Below are 18,006 nucleotides of genomic sequence, written 5' to 3' on the forward strand. Positions count from 1 at the left end.
GCAAAGTCAATAAGCCCAAGAGAGGTGGAGATGATGGTAAAAGTACTGAACCAGTACGACTACGACATAAAAAAAAAAAAAAAAAAAAGGGAGTAGCACGTGTAGTGTACCTATTTGAAGGACTTTATTTCATTCTAGTTTCACACAAAGCAATGCAAATGCCTGATTTGTAAGATTTTTTTTTTGTCAGGACGAAGAATTAACGGTGAGGACTGTTTAGATACCACTGATACCACTAATGTAACACCTGTTATCAAATAAGAAAAAAATGATGTATACCAAGAGATCAAAGAAGTTCTAGACGAAGGTATTTCAGTGAACATGAGTAGACAACTAAATGCTTTGGGCACATACCTGTACCGTTAGAATAACCAAAATGGCGCCTGTTTTCCAGAATATATGTAGTTTAAGCCTGCTATTATTGCGATTGTGCCAGAGAGACCAAAATAAACTGATCTTGAGCCATATATCTACACAGTGTGTATGGAGTGTGGAAGGAGAGCAAATGAGAGTATTTCTGGTGTTGGATATAGATTACAGATATAGAAGTTTAATGGTAAACATTTTTTATTTCCTTGCTTCGTAGGTAAAGAAATCAAAAGGGAATATAAACCCAAGCGACATCAAGAAAAAAAATTAAAAACCTTGAGAAAAACTTTGTTGAAATGTGTATGCTATTTTGTAACTTTTCTGCCACAAACCACTAGAACCTTTAAAGTGTAATACTATTTTTTTCACTTGTCATATCCTGCAATAATTTTTTTTTTACTTTTTCCTGCAATTATGCATGAACACTGTTTTTTTGGGGGTATTTTACAAATATTAGTTAATAAAAGTTAATATGACTTTATAAGTTTAACAGTTTATAAAGGTATAAGTTTATAAAGGGTAAATATGAATAGGTTCCCAATATAGATGCACGTGCTTTACACAAGTGTAATGGTTTGCAACCAGACAGGTGCAATACACACCTATACAAAACACAAATCAGTGATGTGTGGATACTGCACCACGTGGGACTGGTACAGGCATCACAAATTTACATACACACGCCCCCACAGGTCGAGGAAGTATCGGAGGATTGTCGTGGATCGGTCGTAAATTTATACAAACTACACAACGGAAAGGAGACTGGAATGAAAATATTGAACAGTACGACCAACCAAATGAGGCAACAATCGTCCATTTGGGCAGACTTTCGACCATCTTGTCACTACACACACTAACCCGACTTTCAAACAAGCGGTCGTATGTCGTCTGGTTGAGCCGATTATTGGACAAAAACTCTGTAGTGTGTACCCAGCTTAAGCCAGTGGGCACTGAGACATATCCTTGACTGATTTAATTAGTTTAAGACTAAGTCTCCTGTACTGAAACAGCAGCCACCTGCAATTTTTTCAGGATGCAGCTCCTACCACCATTACAAAACATGTGATCTCTGATCATAACAAAAATACTGACATATACAACAAATTATTGCTCTTAAGATATTTGTCTGGTATGCATACTATTAGTACAGTATAAATAAAGTGTACAATTCCTGTCATCCTAAATTGTTAGTACTGTTTCTTAGCAACATGTCATCTATCTTTTAGCCACTTGGGAGCTACTCTATATGCCCTCAGACTACACTTCTTATCGAATGATGGAACACTATGGTAATACAACCTTACATGCCTCATGGAGGCTTTCTATTCCATAATTAACTCTCCTCTGTCATATTCTTCATAAGACACTTTGCCCTTGCAAATGGGGTCCAGTGCCCCAAATAATGGGTGCCTACATGCTTCCCCGATGGCTATATGAACACTACACAGCTCAATGGTTCTTTTTTTTTCTACTCTCAACTTGTTGTGTATATATAGTAGTTAACACCCATTTAATCAAACCCCACCATGGATAACACATGTATTAATATGCACTAACCACATCAAAATTGTAGAGTTCTATTGTGCACGCCACAAATCAACTGGTTATTTGAAACCTCCTTAAAATCGAACCCCCCCCCTTCCTATCCTACTCTTCTTACTACATCAATTACTTCTCACTCTTATCACGCTTCCCTAGACCCATGTCAAGCTCGACACCAAATATCCATCAGTTGACCCAGGATTAAGAACATTTGTGTCAAGATTATAGTTTCCACCACACCCACTTTTTTACTCCACCTTTCCAGTCCTAAACATCCAGCACCATTTTCTGCTTAATCCTGAAGCAGATTACACTTCACCCATAACCCCACGCTCATGTTACCCATCACCTCCCTACACCTTCCAAGTGACCCATACTACATTACTTCTGCCCAGACCCTCTTCCACCTCTTCCCCTTAAGCCAGGGAATGAAACTCCATTGACTTCATACATTTTAAAACCAAAATTCTAAATGCCAAGGGACTCAATTCCCAAAAAGATGCTACTTATTGTTCCACACATTAAAAGGGAAACAATCTTCTTTCAAGAAACTATTAAAGTAATTTCATTGTTTTTCAATAAGCATTGTCTAAGCGATATATGTGGTTCCAAAGCACAACCAATTTATTTAGCAAAATCAAAAAGGTTTTAGCAGTTCAATAAACAATTACAATAGAGTACAGGCAATACCAAATACATACGCTGCGCTCTCTACTGGATCCAGCGAGACAGTCCTTCAGGCCATAAGACTGTGGTCAGTGATAACTGTCTTAGCTGGTCCCAGGGACATAGATAGATAGATTTTATATATATATATATATACATATATATACACACTGTGATACAGAGAAAACAATACAGATGATGTGGTTTGCTTCTATAGGTCCAAGCTTCAGGAGGGTCCAGTGTAATGCAGGTCATAGGCCAGTTCAGAGGAAAATATCCAAAGGTGGGGGTCAGCTCTCCAGGGGATGTACTACGATTTTGCCGCCCAGAATTCAGTTTAAACTAGACTATTTGCGCTACACAGACAATATTCTAATCATTTATTCCCTACAATCTATAACTACTATACGCAATGTGCATTCTGTTTGGCGATTGCACCGGATGTCTGCGAATAAATTGGGGATTAGAATGATACTTAACATGATGTTTCATGAACCTTAAATATCACTAAAATGTACATATAACGTTATAATATATAACTATAAATCTAATACCATCTGCTCATAAATGACTGTGGAATAGAACCATTGGACACTGTTGCCCCGGCCTCTTCTATTCGCCGGCGTCGCCTTATTCCCCAACCCTGGCACTCCAAACTTACCCGCTCCCTCCAAAAGTGCTCTCGCATAGCCGAACGCCTCTGGAGGAAATCTCGTGCCCTGGCGGACTTCCTTCACTTTAAATTTATCCTCTCCTCTTTCTGCTCTGCCCTGTCCCTTGCTAAACAATCCTTCTTTAAGTCCCTTATCTCTTCTCAGTCCTCCAATCCCCGCCGCCTCTTCGCCACATTCAACTCTCTCCTCTCCCCCCCTCCCACTGTCCCGCCTTCCCTCTCTGCCTCTGACTTCGCTACCTTTTTCTCTTCCAAAATTGAAGCCATAAGACAGAACATCTCCTCCTCCTTTCCCTCTCCCACCACCCTCATTGCTTCAGCTCCCCCCATTAACCAGCTGTGGTGCTCCTTCACCCCTACATCAGGTGAAGAAGTTCGCTCCCTTATTCTTTCCTCTCCACCATCTACCTATCCTCTCGATCCCATCCCCTCTCACCTCCTTCGCTCTCTCTCTCCTACTGCCTGCTCTTACCTCGCACACCTATTCAACCTATCACTCTCCTCTGGCGTAGTCCCATCCTCATTCAAGCATGCTCTTATCTCCCCTATCCTCAAGAAACCCAACCTTGACCCCACCTCTCTTGCGAACTACCGCCCTATCTCTCTGTCGAAGTCAGCAAATTGGATAAAGTCATTTCAATTAAAGTCTAGCAAACTTGGTTGTCTTTGTCTGAAGAGATGCGCACGGTACGCTACGGTGTACAAGGGCACGCTACGGCGTGAAAGGGCGTACGCATCCACTACACGTGGCAACAACAGTAATTGGTCTTTTACCATACATTCGCACAAACACGCATACTTATAAAATAGTACACATTAATGGTAGTTGCAACACATAGTCAGTTATGTCGAAATATAGTAGTATTTATATGTTATATCAGAGTTACATGCATATTAGTGAAATACACGGAACAGGTTGAAGGAATCACATCATGAGTGGTATCATAATGAACCTCGTTACATATCCTACTGTTTGGTTCACTCTGCGCGGGAACCGCAGAGTGCATACACAAGTTATGAATGATAGGGAATTATGAACTACTTAAGACTAAGGAATCTTAGCGGGAAGAGCCGAGCATACCCCCTGGAGAGGTGACCCCCTCCTTTGGATTCCTTAGGATGAACTAGCCAATGATTGACAACCCCTTGGACCTTCCTGAGACCTGGACCAATAGATGCAAGCTATACCATCTTCATTGTATTACTGTATTTGATTGTGTATATAAGCAGCAGCTTGTGATCCAGTGTGCAGACATCTTGTCCCCAGACTTCAGGATTGAATGACTGCACTGTATCCAGAGCGCCTGCGATAAGTAACGGCTGTATTTATTATTACTTCGCTTGAGCATATTTATTCATCATCATCATTTATCATCATCATTTATTTATATAGCGCCAACATATTCCGTAGCGCTTTACAATTGGGGACAAACGTAATAAACTAATAAACAAACTGGGTAAAACAGACAAAGAGGTGAGAAGGCCCTGCTCGCAAGCTTACAATCCCCTATGCCTCCAATTTATTCTACTATTTGTGAATAAATCTTTGTGCTTTGGAAACACAACTCGAGGTTCGACAATCGTTATTGGTTAGCGACAATACGCACATAACATCTTTTCTCCCCTATGCCTCCAAACTACTTGAGCGGATTGTCTGCAGCCGCCTCACCTGTCACCTCTCTGACAACTCCCTCCTTGACCCACTCCAATCTGGCTACCGCCCCCTCCACTCCACCGAAACTGCCCTGGCTAAAGTCACTAATGACCTCCTTTCAGCCAAATCCAAAGGTCACTTCTCCATACTCATCCTCCTCAACCTCTCTGCAGCCTTTGACACCGTGGACCACCCCCTCCTGCTGCAAACTCTTCTTTCTCTTAGCCTCTCTGGTTCTGTCCATGCCTGGTTCACCTCATACCTGGATAACCGCTCCTTCTCTGTATCCACGTCTGGCTCTTCCTCCACCCCCTCCCCCAGGGCTCTGTTCTCGGCCCTCTACTCTTCTCGCTCTATACTTCCTCCCTTGGTCTTCAGTATCACCTTTACGCTGATGACATTCAGCTCTACATCTCTTCTTCTGATCTTTCCTCCTCCCTCCTCTCTCGTGTGACTGACTGCCTCTCAGCTATCTCTTCCTGGATGTCCTCACGCTTTCTTAAAATTAACATCTCAGAAACTGAACTTATTGTCTTTCCTCCGCCCAGACTCCAATCCCACCACGACCTCTCTATCGTTGTCAATAACTCCACTATCGCCTCTGTCACCCAACTCCGCTGCCTGGGTGTCACTCTTGACTCCTCTCTCTCTTTTGCCCCCCACATTCAATCCCTAGCCCAAGCCTGTCGCTTCCAACTCCGTAACATTGCCCGCATCCGTCCCTTTCTCTCTCAGGATGCCACCAAAACCATCATCCATGCTCTCATCATCTCCCGCCTCGATTACTGTAACCTTCTCCTTACTGGCCTCCCCCACTCCCACCATGCCCCCCTCCGCTCTATACTCAATGCGGCTGCAAGACTCATCTTCCTCTCACGCCGCTCCTCCCTGTCTCGCCTTACACTGGCTCCCCTTCCTCTACAGAATCCTTTTTAAACTCCTTACCACCACTTACATGGCTCTCTCCATGTCTACTGCCCCTTATATCTCTAACCTCCTCTCCATTCACACTCCTGTCCGCTCCCTGCGCTCAGCCAATGATCACCTCTTCCCACTCTCGAATCCAAGACTTCTCCCTTGCTGCCCCCCTTCACTGGAACGACCTCCCTCACTCCATCCGTCTCTCTCCCAATCTGTGCTCCTTCAAACGGGCACTTAAAACTCACCTGTTCCTCAATGCCTACCAACCATCCATTTAACCTCTCATCTCTTCTGCTCATCCTCCCTTGACCCCTCATCTCTCTCCCCTTTGATTCACTGGCTCCCTTTTGTGCCTGACTTTGTTTACCCTCCCTTAGGATGTAAGCTCGAATGAGCAGGGCCCTCTTCCCTCCAGTCTCCATACCTGTTCTTCTGCTCCGTCTCTACTGTATCTGCCCTCCCGGAGTTTCTGAAGTACTGGTACTGTGTGTTTATTTTTCTGTACTGTTCTACCCTGTATAATCTACTGTATAGTCTACTGTTTGTACTATGTGCGGCGCTGCGGAAACCTTGTGGCGCCCTACAAATAAACGATAATAATAATAATATTTATACGAAATATTTAAATAAATATATGTTAAAGTGCGATCGCGCCATGGCACGTAACACGTGGCGTGCTGATCGCAATCGCACGGTAAAACATTATTAAATCAATATACTTTCTTTCATCCAATTATACAACTTCGACAAAACTCATTAGCATCCCATTCAATGGTAAGCAAAACCTTTAAAATCTGAAGAAACAACTGCTACACACTCACTTTATGTGGATAATAACCAAAGTACAACCTGTGAAAATAGTTAGCCTTGCAAATGTATTAATATTAGTGAAGGATGGTAATAAGATTTTATTTTTGCTTTAATCACTGGCTTATTTTCAGAGGTCATAGAGGGAATACTGTCACACATCTATTTACTACTAGTAAAAAAGATAAAACAGATATCCATTGTGTAGAGACAATGGTTCCAGCTAATTGACCCTGGGTGCACCGATACTATAGAATTAAACCCAGTAAGAACAATATAACAGGGTACAGAGTGAATTGACAAGTGACAAAAGACTAGATACGAGTAACATCTAGATATAACATTTGCTGCCATTGAATGTGCACATAAGTAAACAAACTAAGACCTGTATTGTGGTAGGCTAATAATAATTTAATACAAAAGTAAAGAAAAAAATGTGTTTTATCTTGTATTAATTACATTTTTTTCTCTTCCTTAGACAAGGACGACCAGAGATAGATATATTTATTAGTTGTGGGGGTTACAGGAAAGGTGCACAATTTTCCCTCAAATGCATCGACAGAAGTTAATATTTGGTCATTCTAAACATTCAATGCAAGGGGTGCAAATTAGTTTATGATTTTGCACATAAGTTAAATACTGGCTGTTTTTTCATCTAGCACACAAATACTTGATAGCTTTATTATTACACTGAAATTTAAAGTTGAACTAGTACATGTCCTACCCAAACTATAAATCTGTCCCCACATTTTAAATTTACCTCCCCCTCCAATGCAACATGGTTTTGCCCAGGTGCAAATGTTACTCCTTTTTATGCTTTGCTCTCCTTAATGACTCAGGCCCTCAGTCTTCTAGTTGCGGTAATTCATACTAACTTACTTGGTCGAGATTTGTTATTTAAAATGGAGTGTGTAGCATATTGTACTTCTGATGGGTTATTTTTTTTTGTTTTAGATATTCCAGGAAGACACGCATGGGAGATACAGGATATGCTTCACCTGGGCTAATTTTGCACTCCACTGTTATAGATATAAGTCCATCACAGCTTGTAGAAATATTGTTATCAGAGATAATAGGTTCCTTATGAACTAAAGATGGACAGGACACTGGATTTGATGGGTAATGTAACTCCCTATTAGGATTAAAAGGAATGGGTGATGAGCCATAGAATAGTTAAGTGGATTAATAAAATAGTTGAGAGCCAACTCCCCCTTATATCCAGCATCATCTTGATGCAAATCATCTATTATTCTTTTATCTTTTAGTCTTCCTTATCCCTTCAGACTGTCCGTACCTCATTCTCTATTATAAAGGGATATAAGATACATAGACAGCCTCAGTATATTGTCACAAGCCTGGCATGACGGTTTTCAATCTTTCCAACCAAACAATGGGTGTAGTATGAAAATGTAGTATTGAGTTCTTCTGATTCATTTATATTATCAGTATTTTAAACTAAATACTTTTTCCTTCATTTCTCAGCAACAGGACCAAAGGTTACAAAAGCATAGAGTACAGCCATGCCAGACAAGGTCAAATATTTGAGATACTGTTTCATCTAAGGGGCTAAGACTTTTGACAATGGACAGCATTAAGGTTATACATTACATTACATTGACATGGCCATAAAGGCAGCTGAAAATTTGTACTTCTATACTTAATGAAACAGCAGGTTTGTGCTGCAGGAGTCGACACAAAAACATGATTAAATTGTTTATGCGCCATGTACTCTATATGCCATCCTAAATTAGACATTCCCGATTCTTTATTCTTCTTTCCAGGTCTTTGTTTGCAGTGTTCATGCCATAGTGAGAAGTAACAAACCATGAGCTTTCGGTTTATTGGCAATATATAAAAATAAAGCATAGTAATTGTTTTTGCAAATGGAGTTGATGAACATACACTATACACAAAGCTGTACAATAGAATGAATTGTGAGGTTGTATTTCCTTTTCCTGAATCTTATTTGTGGGTGTTGTGTGAGCTAAAGTTCAGCTTTTTGCTTAAATTTATTTAGCATATTGCCGATAGGAGGCCATATATCTACACAGTGTTATGATCATTTGAGACGATGGTTGACAAATATCACAACTTGGACGCCAATTTGTGTAAAAATCATTTAAAACATCTTCAGTGTGTATGCATGAATTAGTATGCTTTTTGAAGCTTCAGTCATTGGTAAAATTACTAACAATACTGCATTGTTAGAAAATTTCGATAGTGTGTACCCAGCTGAACAGCAATGTTTCTGAATCTTTTAGTATAGCAAATGGAACCAGACAGGGATGCCCACTCTCCCTGGTCGAACGCTTGGCGAAAATAATTTATTCTAACCCTAATGTGTCATGAGGGTGACACTACAAAAATGCTCTCTTTGCAGATGTCTTTAACTCCAACTAAACCCCTCATACCAATTCTCTTCAAAGAACTATTTGACTGGGTTATGGATAGAAGACAAATAATCATACATCAGAAGCTATTTGTTACTATATGTTACCCATCAAAACACCTGAATTAATTTAATTATTTTTTATAAACTTTGACTTCCAATGGAAGCTAGGCTCCATAAAGCACTAGTGAATCTTATGGCCAGCTTTATAAAGATAATTTATCTAACCCTACTTAACAAAATTGGTCAAGATTAAGTACATTGGACATAGTATTGCATATCCTGAATTGGTTGATTAGTGTCACCAATAATGATTGTCCGATGTAATTAATGTGGTTCCAATGCACAAAGAGATTTAATAGCAAAATATAGCAAAGCATAACAAAACACAAGAAAGTATAACTGATGCATTACGCCACGCACTTGCTCCAGTAACAGCTCATCAATGCTGAAGTCTATGGTTAAAACAAGTGAGTAATACTGTCCAGTGGCTTTTTATGCAGTTTGAGCTGACAAGAAACAGGGATGATTTCACGATGTACACAAAGATAATACTAAGTTCTGCATTGGTTCAGAGTTTATAATGGTCCAGCACAATGCAGGTCATAGGTCAGTTCAAACGATGCTTCTTCAAAGTGTGGGGTTAACGCACTTCAACAACTAAGTGTCTCACTCAGGGAACTGCCGAAAATCTGGTTTAAACTAACCCAGTAAAGCTGGGTACACACTACAGAGAAGTAAACGATTAACGATATACCAACGACAGAATTAAAAAAAATCCCGATCAGCATACCGATTGACGTGTACACACTATACACGATTATCATCAGATCTCTGCTCTTCATCTGTCAAAATTATCAGCTGCAAGGTAGTCCATAAAAGGCAAGTGACAGCTCAGGTCTTAATTCATTGAGAGATGTTCAGCGGAGCCCGGCAATTGTATTGGGCAGCCTGTCTTGACACAGCACTGTGTTAAGTGCCGAACTGTAAACAGGCCGTAAATTCTGTGTGACAGCTTTATCTCCAGCAGCTGAAGTTTAACCCCAGGAACGGATGGACGCTGCTCTAATCTTCTCATGCTGCACTAATCTTATCCGTTCCAGCCAGCACACAGAGGGTTAAGAATACATGTGCAGGGGGAGAGAGGGGGGAGCAGCCGTACCATCCATATCAGTCTCTTTTCTAAAAAAAAAGAGGTTTATTTTTGTGTAAATAATCTCTTATTCTTAATAAAGGAATGGGGGTAGAACTTAATTAAAAGTGAACTATTTAGAAATGTAGGTGTGTATGTAAGTGTATTTGCTTTGTTTACCTGTGCAATTGCATAATTAACCCTGGTATGATGGAGCATACTAAATCACAATTGCACAGAAAACAATTACAATCAATATTTAAAATGACTTCATCTAATTATTTGATTTCAACATATAAAATTGAATATTCTGACTAGTCATATATTTTCCAGACCTTGCCAATTAGAGTCCCAGGCTGGGTTATCAGTGACCTTCAAAAGAGCCTGCAATAAACCTATACGAAATACAAAAACTCATATAAAGGCGATCATGACTAGGGCACATGTTGCTGGAGGACAGTGGCTTCCATTATTCCAAAGATACTACAATGCAACTTGTCTAAGTCAGCTCCTGAAGTGGCAAACCCCACAACAAAATAAACAATGGGTATACATGGAACAATTCAGTAGGTGAGAATTCTTTAGAATGTGTCCCCTGGTTTTGGCACAAAACAGGCCAAAATCTGTCCTCACTGTGGTAATTTAAAAAAAAACAAAACAAAAAAACAAAAACCGTTGAGCCTTCTTTTTATAGAACTCTGCACTCTGATTGTCTCCCCCCCCACCCCCCACACCTCCTGAGGCTCGACCACAAGTTGTCAATGGGATTATGATCTGGAGAGTTTCCTGGCCATGGATCCAAAATTTCCATGTTTTGATTCCACCACTTAGTTATTACTTTCGCCTTATGGCAAGGTGCTCCATCATGTTGGAAAAGGCATTGTTCATCGTCACACTGTTCTTGGATGGTTGGGATAAGTTGATCTTGGAGGATGGTTTGGTAGGATTTTTTATTCATGTCAAAATTGTGAGTATGTGATATACTATTAATATACATGCTGACAACGAACAGATGAAAAAATGAAGCTCTAATGGTACAATAACCAATCTATATTATTTTCTCACATTCTTCAACCGCGTACATTGGTACAAAAAGGCAAAAAATTGTCGGTAAAAACGATGTTTGTTTAGCATTACCATGCAACTTCTAACCAAACCATCTGACATATTGTAGAACCACTTGCATAAAATTGTTTCACACCATTCCCATATGCAAATATACTGTTGTGTGCACTAACCCCCACCACTCAAAACATACCAATGACTTTTGTATTTAATCAAAGGTCTGAAACAGTTTCTTAGCTGCGCAGCACAGAATTGTCCAACCCAGGGTATAACAATCATTGAGCCCCACAAAAATGAATAAGGGGGTGAAAGTGGAGAGTCTAGATGCCCCAGCTTTGGATCCAGGATGGATTAAATAGTATATCTGGGCACAATAATAGCCACATGGGTTGCTCCAGTGGTACATATGCTACTGAATTAACCCTAATAACAATAGCTCCAAGTTTGATAGTGTTAAAAAACAGTTATTTACATTGGGACTTACATTTTAATACAGTACAGGGCAACATAGCCCAATGTATTGCTTTTTTTCTTCATTTCAATCTGGTTAGATTTATATGCAAGAGGTGGCACATAACTTCATGTATCAAACTCCTAATTTCCTACAGATTAAGATATTTCAAACAGGGCCCTTTTACCCCATTTACTACTGCCTAGTCTCATTTTATACCTGTTCCACATAGTATAGTCCTGTGGAGTAGATCAATGCCATATAAATGTTAGTAATTAAGACTGCTACATTATGCAGTGGCAGGTGGTTTGAAATTGTGAAAAAAAAAATCTATTTAAAATATTTTATAAATCTAGTATACATTACACGAAAAGAAGTTCTTTAAATGTTCTTGTAAAGACCACAAATAACAAATATAAGATGAGTTAAACAACCAAAAAGGCCCCACCTTCAACTAATCCTGCTTCAGTACTCAAACAAAAAAAGATTTTTACTCACCGTAAAATCGATTTCTCTTACTCCATTGGGGGACATGGCGAGACATTGGGGGTATAGTAGGTGGGACTAGGAGTTAGGCACTTAAGACTTGTTTTATCCACACACTCCTCCCCTACTATGCCCCTCCTCTCCTGTAGATACCTAATTTTTGTCTAACCAAGTGTATGAGAGGGGGGCCCTACAGGGCAAAAAATAAACACATAAAATTTACACAACAGACTATTTACAGAGCAAGGGAGGGTGTGCAGTGTCCCCCAGTGGCGTAAAAGAAATTGATTTTATGGTAAGGAAAGAGAATAGAATATTTTTACTTACCATAAAATCGATTTCTTTTACGCCACTGGGGGACACTGCACACCCTCCCTTGCTCTGTAAATAGTCTGTTGTGTAAATTTTATGTTTATATTTTTTGCCCTGTAGGGCCCCCCTCTCATACACTTGGGACATTGGAAATAAACCAAAGCTGCCTCTAAAAGGAGGGAATGCTCTGGACGCAAAGTGTTGCGCGCAGTCGTTCCAAAGCTTGCATCAGCGGATGTAAAGCCCTGCAATCTGTAGAATTTTGAAAATGTGTGGACAGATGACCATGTTCCCACTCTGCATAACTGCTCCGTCGAAGCCCCATGACATGCCACCCAAGAAGCGCCAACAGCTCTGGTAGCGCGTGCTTTTAAGTATACCGGAAGAGGTTGAAATGCCCGAACATAAGCCAGTCTAATAGTGGAAGTAATCCAGCAGGCAAGGTACTGCTTGGAATCAGGCCAATCCTGCCTGAGCATCAGAAATAACAAAAAGGTCCTTAATCTTACAGACAGAGACCGTGCAGTCAACATAACATTGAAGAGCATGAACCACGTGCAGCAACTTGTCGTTTGACAAAGGAGGATGGAAAGCCGGGACCACAATCTCTTGATTTAAGTGGAACCTGGACACTACCTTCGGAACAAAGGAACTGCTCTATCCTCATGGAAAATTAAGAAATGAGACATGCAGCTGAGCGCTGCCATTTCCAAAACTCTACGGAGCTGACGCGATAGCCACAGTCTTCCAAGTGAGATGTTGTAAATCAACCAAATCCAGAGGTTCAAATGGAGCCTGGGTAAGCGTATTGAGCACCAAATTAAGGTCGCAAGGCTCTACCAGATGAAAGAAGGGGGGCTGGACATGAAGAATCCCCTGCAAGAAGAACATCCCTGAAGGCTGCTAGTTTGCAGTGCAAATAAATTTAGAGCCCGGAGATCTGCACCTTAACCAGGCTGGCCTGCAGGAAAGCCAACAGTCGGGGAAGGCTAAATCTAGATGTGTGGAGACTCTGGGACTCACACCAAAGAATGTATGCATTCCAGACCCGAAGATAGATAGCTGACCTGGTCTTGATCAGGGTATTAATTACCTCCAGTGAAAAACCTCTGGCCTTGAGAATTAGGGTATCAACAGTCACATTGTCAAAGATAGACTTTCTAAAGAGTGGCATAGAAGAGGACCTTTAACAAAAAGATCTGGTCGCATTGGCAGAAGAAAGGGGGGTTCGGCTACCGGCTCCAGAATGTCTAAAATCCATTCCCTGCGCGGCCAATGAGGAGCTACCAGGACTGCGGGAACCCGCTCCTTTTTTTTATTTTATAGCACCTGCAAGAGCACGGGTATCTGAGGGAACAGGCACTATCATGGCATCTGTGAAAATCCTGCCTGAGGGTCTCGATACTTCGAGCAATATAGCGGAATCTGATAATTTAGCCTGGATGCCATAAGATTGATCTCCAGTATGCCCCAGTGTTCAACTAGGAGAGCAAAGACCTGCTTGTCGAAGGACCATTTGCCTGGGTGCACCCTCTGCCTGCTGAGGAAGTCGGCCTCCCAATTGTCCACACCGGGAATGTAAACGGGTGATAGGTTTGTAATGGCTGCTTCGACCATGCCATGATTCTGTCCGTCTCCTGCATGGCCCCTACGCTGAGAGTTCCCCCTTTGTGATTTAGATACGCCACAGCCATGTCGTTGTTTGAATTTGAAGAGGCTTCCCTGACAAAAAGCTCTGCTTGTGTCAACGTCCTGTACACTGCTGAGTTCCAGGACATTGATTGGGAGTGTGGCCTCTTGGGGGGGGACCAGAGACCCTGCAGTCTCAGGGACCTATTACACCTCTCGAACCTAACAGACTTGCGTCTGTCGTGACTATGTTCAATGTCCAGGCCCGAAGAGACTTCCCTTTGTCCCGCTTCTGTTTGGATAACCAACACGCCAGGGAAAGGCGAGTGTATCTCGACAGACAGATGATCTCCCTGTTTAAATGCACCTGAGAACCTTACAATTTCTGAAAAATCTCCCGTTGAAGAGGGCGAAAGTGTAATTGAGCAAAAGGCACTGCCTCAAACACTGATCCCATTGTTCCCAGGAGTTTCATGCAATTGAGGAGAGACCTCTTTATGCACTAGGAGGTTCCTGGTTTTGCACAAAAGAGCAAAGACCTTGTTTTCTGTCCCCTGACCAAGAGTGTCACTGTGTCGAACATGAGACCCAGGAAGCACATCCGCTGTGCCGGAATGAGTGAGGAGTTGGGTAAATTCAGAACCCAACTGTGTGCTTCCAGAAACTGCATTGTGATCTGGATGTGATGTGTTAAGAGCGATGCCGACGAAGCCTTTAGAAGAAGATTGTCCAGATAGGGAAGAATCGTGATTCCGTTCTGCCGCAGGAGCCCGCCATGATTGCTATAATTTTGGTAAACACTCTGGGAGCGGTCGCTAGACCGAAAGGCAGGGACCTGAACTGAAATTAGGAGCTCCCTACCGCAAAGCAGAGAAGACAATGGTGTCCCCTTCCATATAAGAACATGCAGAAGGCACCCTTGATGTCTATGGAGGCCAGGAACTCTTTCTCCATTCCGGCGATGACAGTCCGAAGGGACTCCATTTGGAACTTTGTGGTTTTACCTGCTTGTTCAGAGACTGCAGGTTTAAAATTGGACGAAATGATCCGTCTGGTTTTGGTAGCAGGAAGAGGCTGGAGCAAAACCCCGACCTCTTTCCTGCATTGGAACAGGAACAATAATCCCGGCTGCCAGCAACTTTTGTATTGCCTCCTGAAGTGCCCTGCACCTGAGGGGACAAAGAGGGATACAATTCCTCGTGCCCAAACGTCCGTGGGGGATGCCCACCACTGGCCTTGGAAGCGAAGACGTGCCTCCACCACAGCTCCCCCTGGGGAAAAGATGTCACCACGCTGCAGGCTTTATCACCTAGTCTCGAGGTTTCTCGCCTAACAGCGCCCCTACCTCTGCTATGAGCTCCCCTCGGGGTGGAAGGTTGGCCTCTCGACGGGGTGCCCCGGCCAAAGGAACGAAAGTCACTGTCGTGGTCTATTGGAGCTCACGGGAAGAGCGTTGCGCCTTCCTCCTGTGGCCACCTGAATGACGTTTTGATACTCAAACAGAGTAGCCCCTTCAAATGGCAAGCTTTCCAAGGCTCGCTTTGAATCAGCATCCCCTGACCAAGAGTGTAACCAAAAGGTATGACGAGCCGAGATAATGAGGCCCGAGAATCTTGAATTTACGAACACAGCTCCATGGCTGCCTACATAATCAGAAGCGTCTTGGATATGCTCGGCAAAGGTGAGAAGTTCTGCACGTGAGACGTTATTCTGAATACCTTTAACCGTTCAGCCCAATTCTATATAGCCTTGTTAGCCCAGGCAACAGCCATAAAGCGTCTAAACATACTGCCTGCCCCAATATAAGCGGAGCAAAGAGCCTGGTCGCACTTTTTATCCGTGGGGTCCCTTGGTGAAACCCGCTCCTGAGTGGGAATTGCAAGGAGGACAATCGCGCTACAGGGGTGTCAACTCTAGGGGAGGCCTCCCATTTAACAGAGTCCTCTGTCTGGAGAGGGGTAAAGAGACTTAAAATCTCCCGGCATCATAAACTGCTTATCTTACCTCTGGCAGGCCTCAGATACCATCTCCATCATCTGAGGGGATGGAGGGAAAAAAGCTACCTGTGTCTTGGTCTTTTTAAACAAGGAGAACCTCGATGGGGCCGTTTGCTCCGGTTCTGCAAAACCTAAAGTATGCCCGATACCCAAAATAAGGTCATTAACATTATGGGCAGGGCCATAATTTACAGAACCAAGTGCGTCATCCTCATGTAGAACAATGTCCAATTCACCCTCCTCTTCCGAGGAATTGCCTGAATCATGATCGCAGCCCTGGGCGGCATCAGGAATAATCCTTTTGGCCCTTTGTAATACAGTATTACAAAGAGTCAAAATTCAGTTCAGGGAAGGGAACTGAATCGGACTGAGAGTGCGTGTAGAAGTGTAAGAAACAGGAACCTCACGTACCTCTGCAGACTGTAACATCACCTTGGTGAGTTCTGCCATGGCTGTTGGTGACCTAGCCCAAAGCGGTTCCTCCATGGCTGCTGCTCCCTGAGTTGGACTGCTTCGCACCTGGATTTCAGCTTTGCAAGCCGTGCAAATAGCGTCCTGGTTATGCTGTCCAAGAGATAATTTTGCATTACATTTGGCACATGTATAATACAGCGGACATTTACCAAAGGTTACCTTATTTTTGGACGCCCCCTTCTCAGACATTTTAAACGTATAACTTTTCTTCTTTTAAGTCTGAGCACTAGAGTTTGGCCCCAGTAAAAAATAAAAAACGATTTTACCAAGTTTCAATACTGGGTAAATTGTTGAATACACACTAATCCTAGGACACTGTAAAATAATAGCCATGATCGTGTAAAAAATTGTGAACGCTGGTTGAAAGTAAGGGTCAATAAATTACCCAACTGACGCATAACGGAGCTCTCATTCATTGCTCTATATTTAATCATTCTCACAGGTGCTAAAAAACTCCACTTTATTAATCAGGGTATTTCATTTAGGAGGCATACTACCTGCCCAGTTCAAGTTGCAGCAGTCTGCTATTATTGAAACAGTTCTGAACGATTGGCGCTTACGAATTAATTAGCCCTGATTGCATCACTGTGTACATAGGATTCACCAAGATATAACACAGTGTATCCTTATCCAAAGTAATTCCTCAATACATACAGAGCTCTTATGTGTATATATCAGGCTCGTTGAGATATATGGAGCTCTTACTCATACACAGCAGGTTTGCCGAGACATAACGGAGCTATCTCACACTGCTTCACATTCATTCATTCTCAGGAGCGCCCTTAACTGTATTGAATCACGCATCAGTGCTGTTACACATAGCTGCACTTCTCGTTTATCAACCCTGTTAGACAGTTTTCTGTTGAGCACACGAAATTAACACTTGGAGGGTCTTCTTTATCTGACCAACGAAGCTTAGTTTTCCCACTGCCTGCTAAACACGTATATTCCGTCTGTGGTTACTAGGAGACATGGTTATCACGTGCTATATTATTGCCCTGCCTATTAATTATTAACCACTAGACAGTCCTGACGTGTTTGAGCTGCCTAGGAATTCTCAGACAGTTGTCTGATTATACATTTATTGAATCCTATTCATGACAAATCCCTCTCTGTTAGTGTCTCTGTTTTAAATCACACGTATGCATGTGTGCACATTCTGTTTTTTAAAATTTCACTCTTTTCTTCCGGGAGGATACATTCATTTTTTAATTAAAACCAATAAAGGTTATATTTTAATTTTACAAGGAGTGCCGATAAGTCCTTCCATGGTTTAAACTCTGTTCACAATTTTGTCGTCTCTAACACCTAAACTAACAAGTATAGGCAGGAGCCTATACCTACGTGACCTATCTACTAGGCACTTAGAAAAAAAAACAACTGAGGTATCTACAGGAAAGAAAGGGCATAAGTAGGGGAGGAGTGTGTGGGTAAAACAA

Source organism: Mixophyes fleayi, chromosome 8, assembly GCF_038048845.1.
Source record: "Mixophyes fleayi isolate aMixFle1 chromosome 8, aMixFle1.hap1, whole genome shotgun sequence".
NCBI classification, from domain to species: Eukaryota; Metazoa; Chordata; class Amphibia; order Anura; family Limnodynastidae; genus Mixophyes; species Mixophyes fleayi.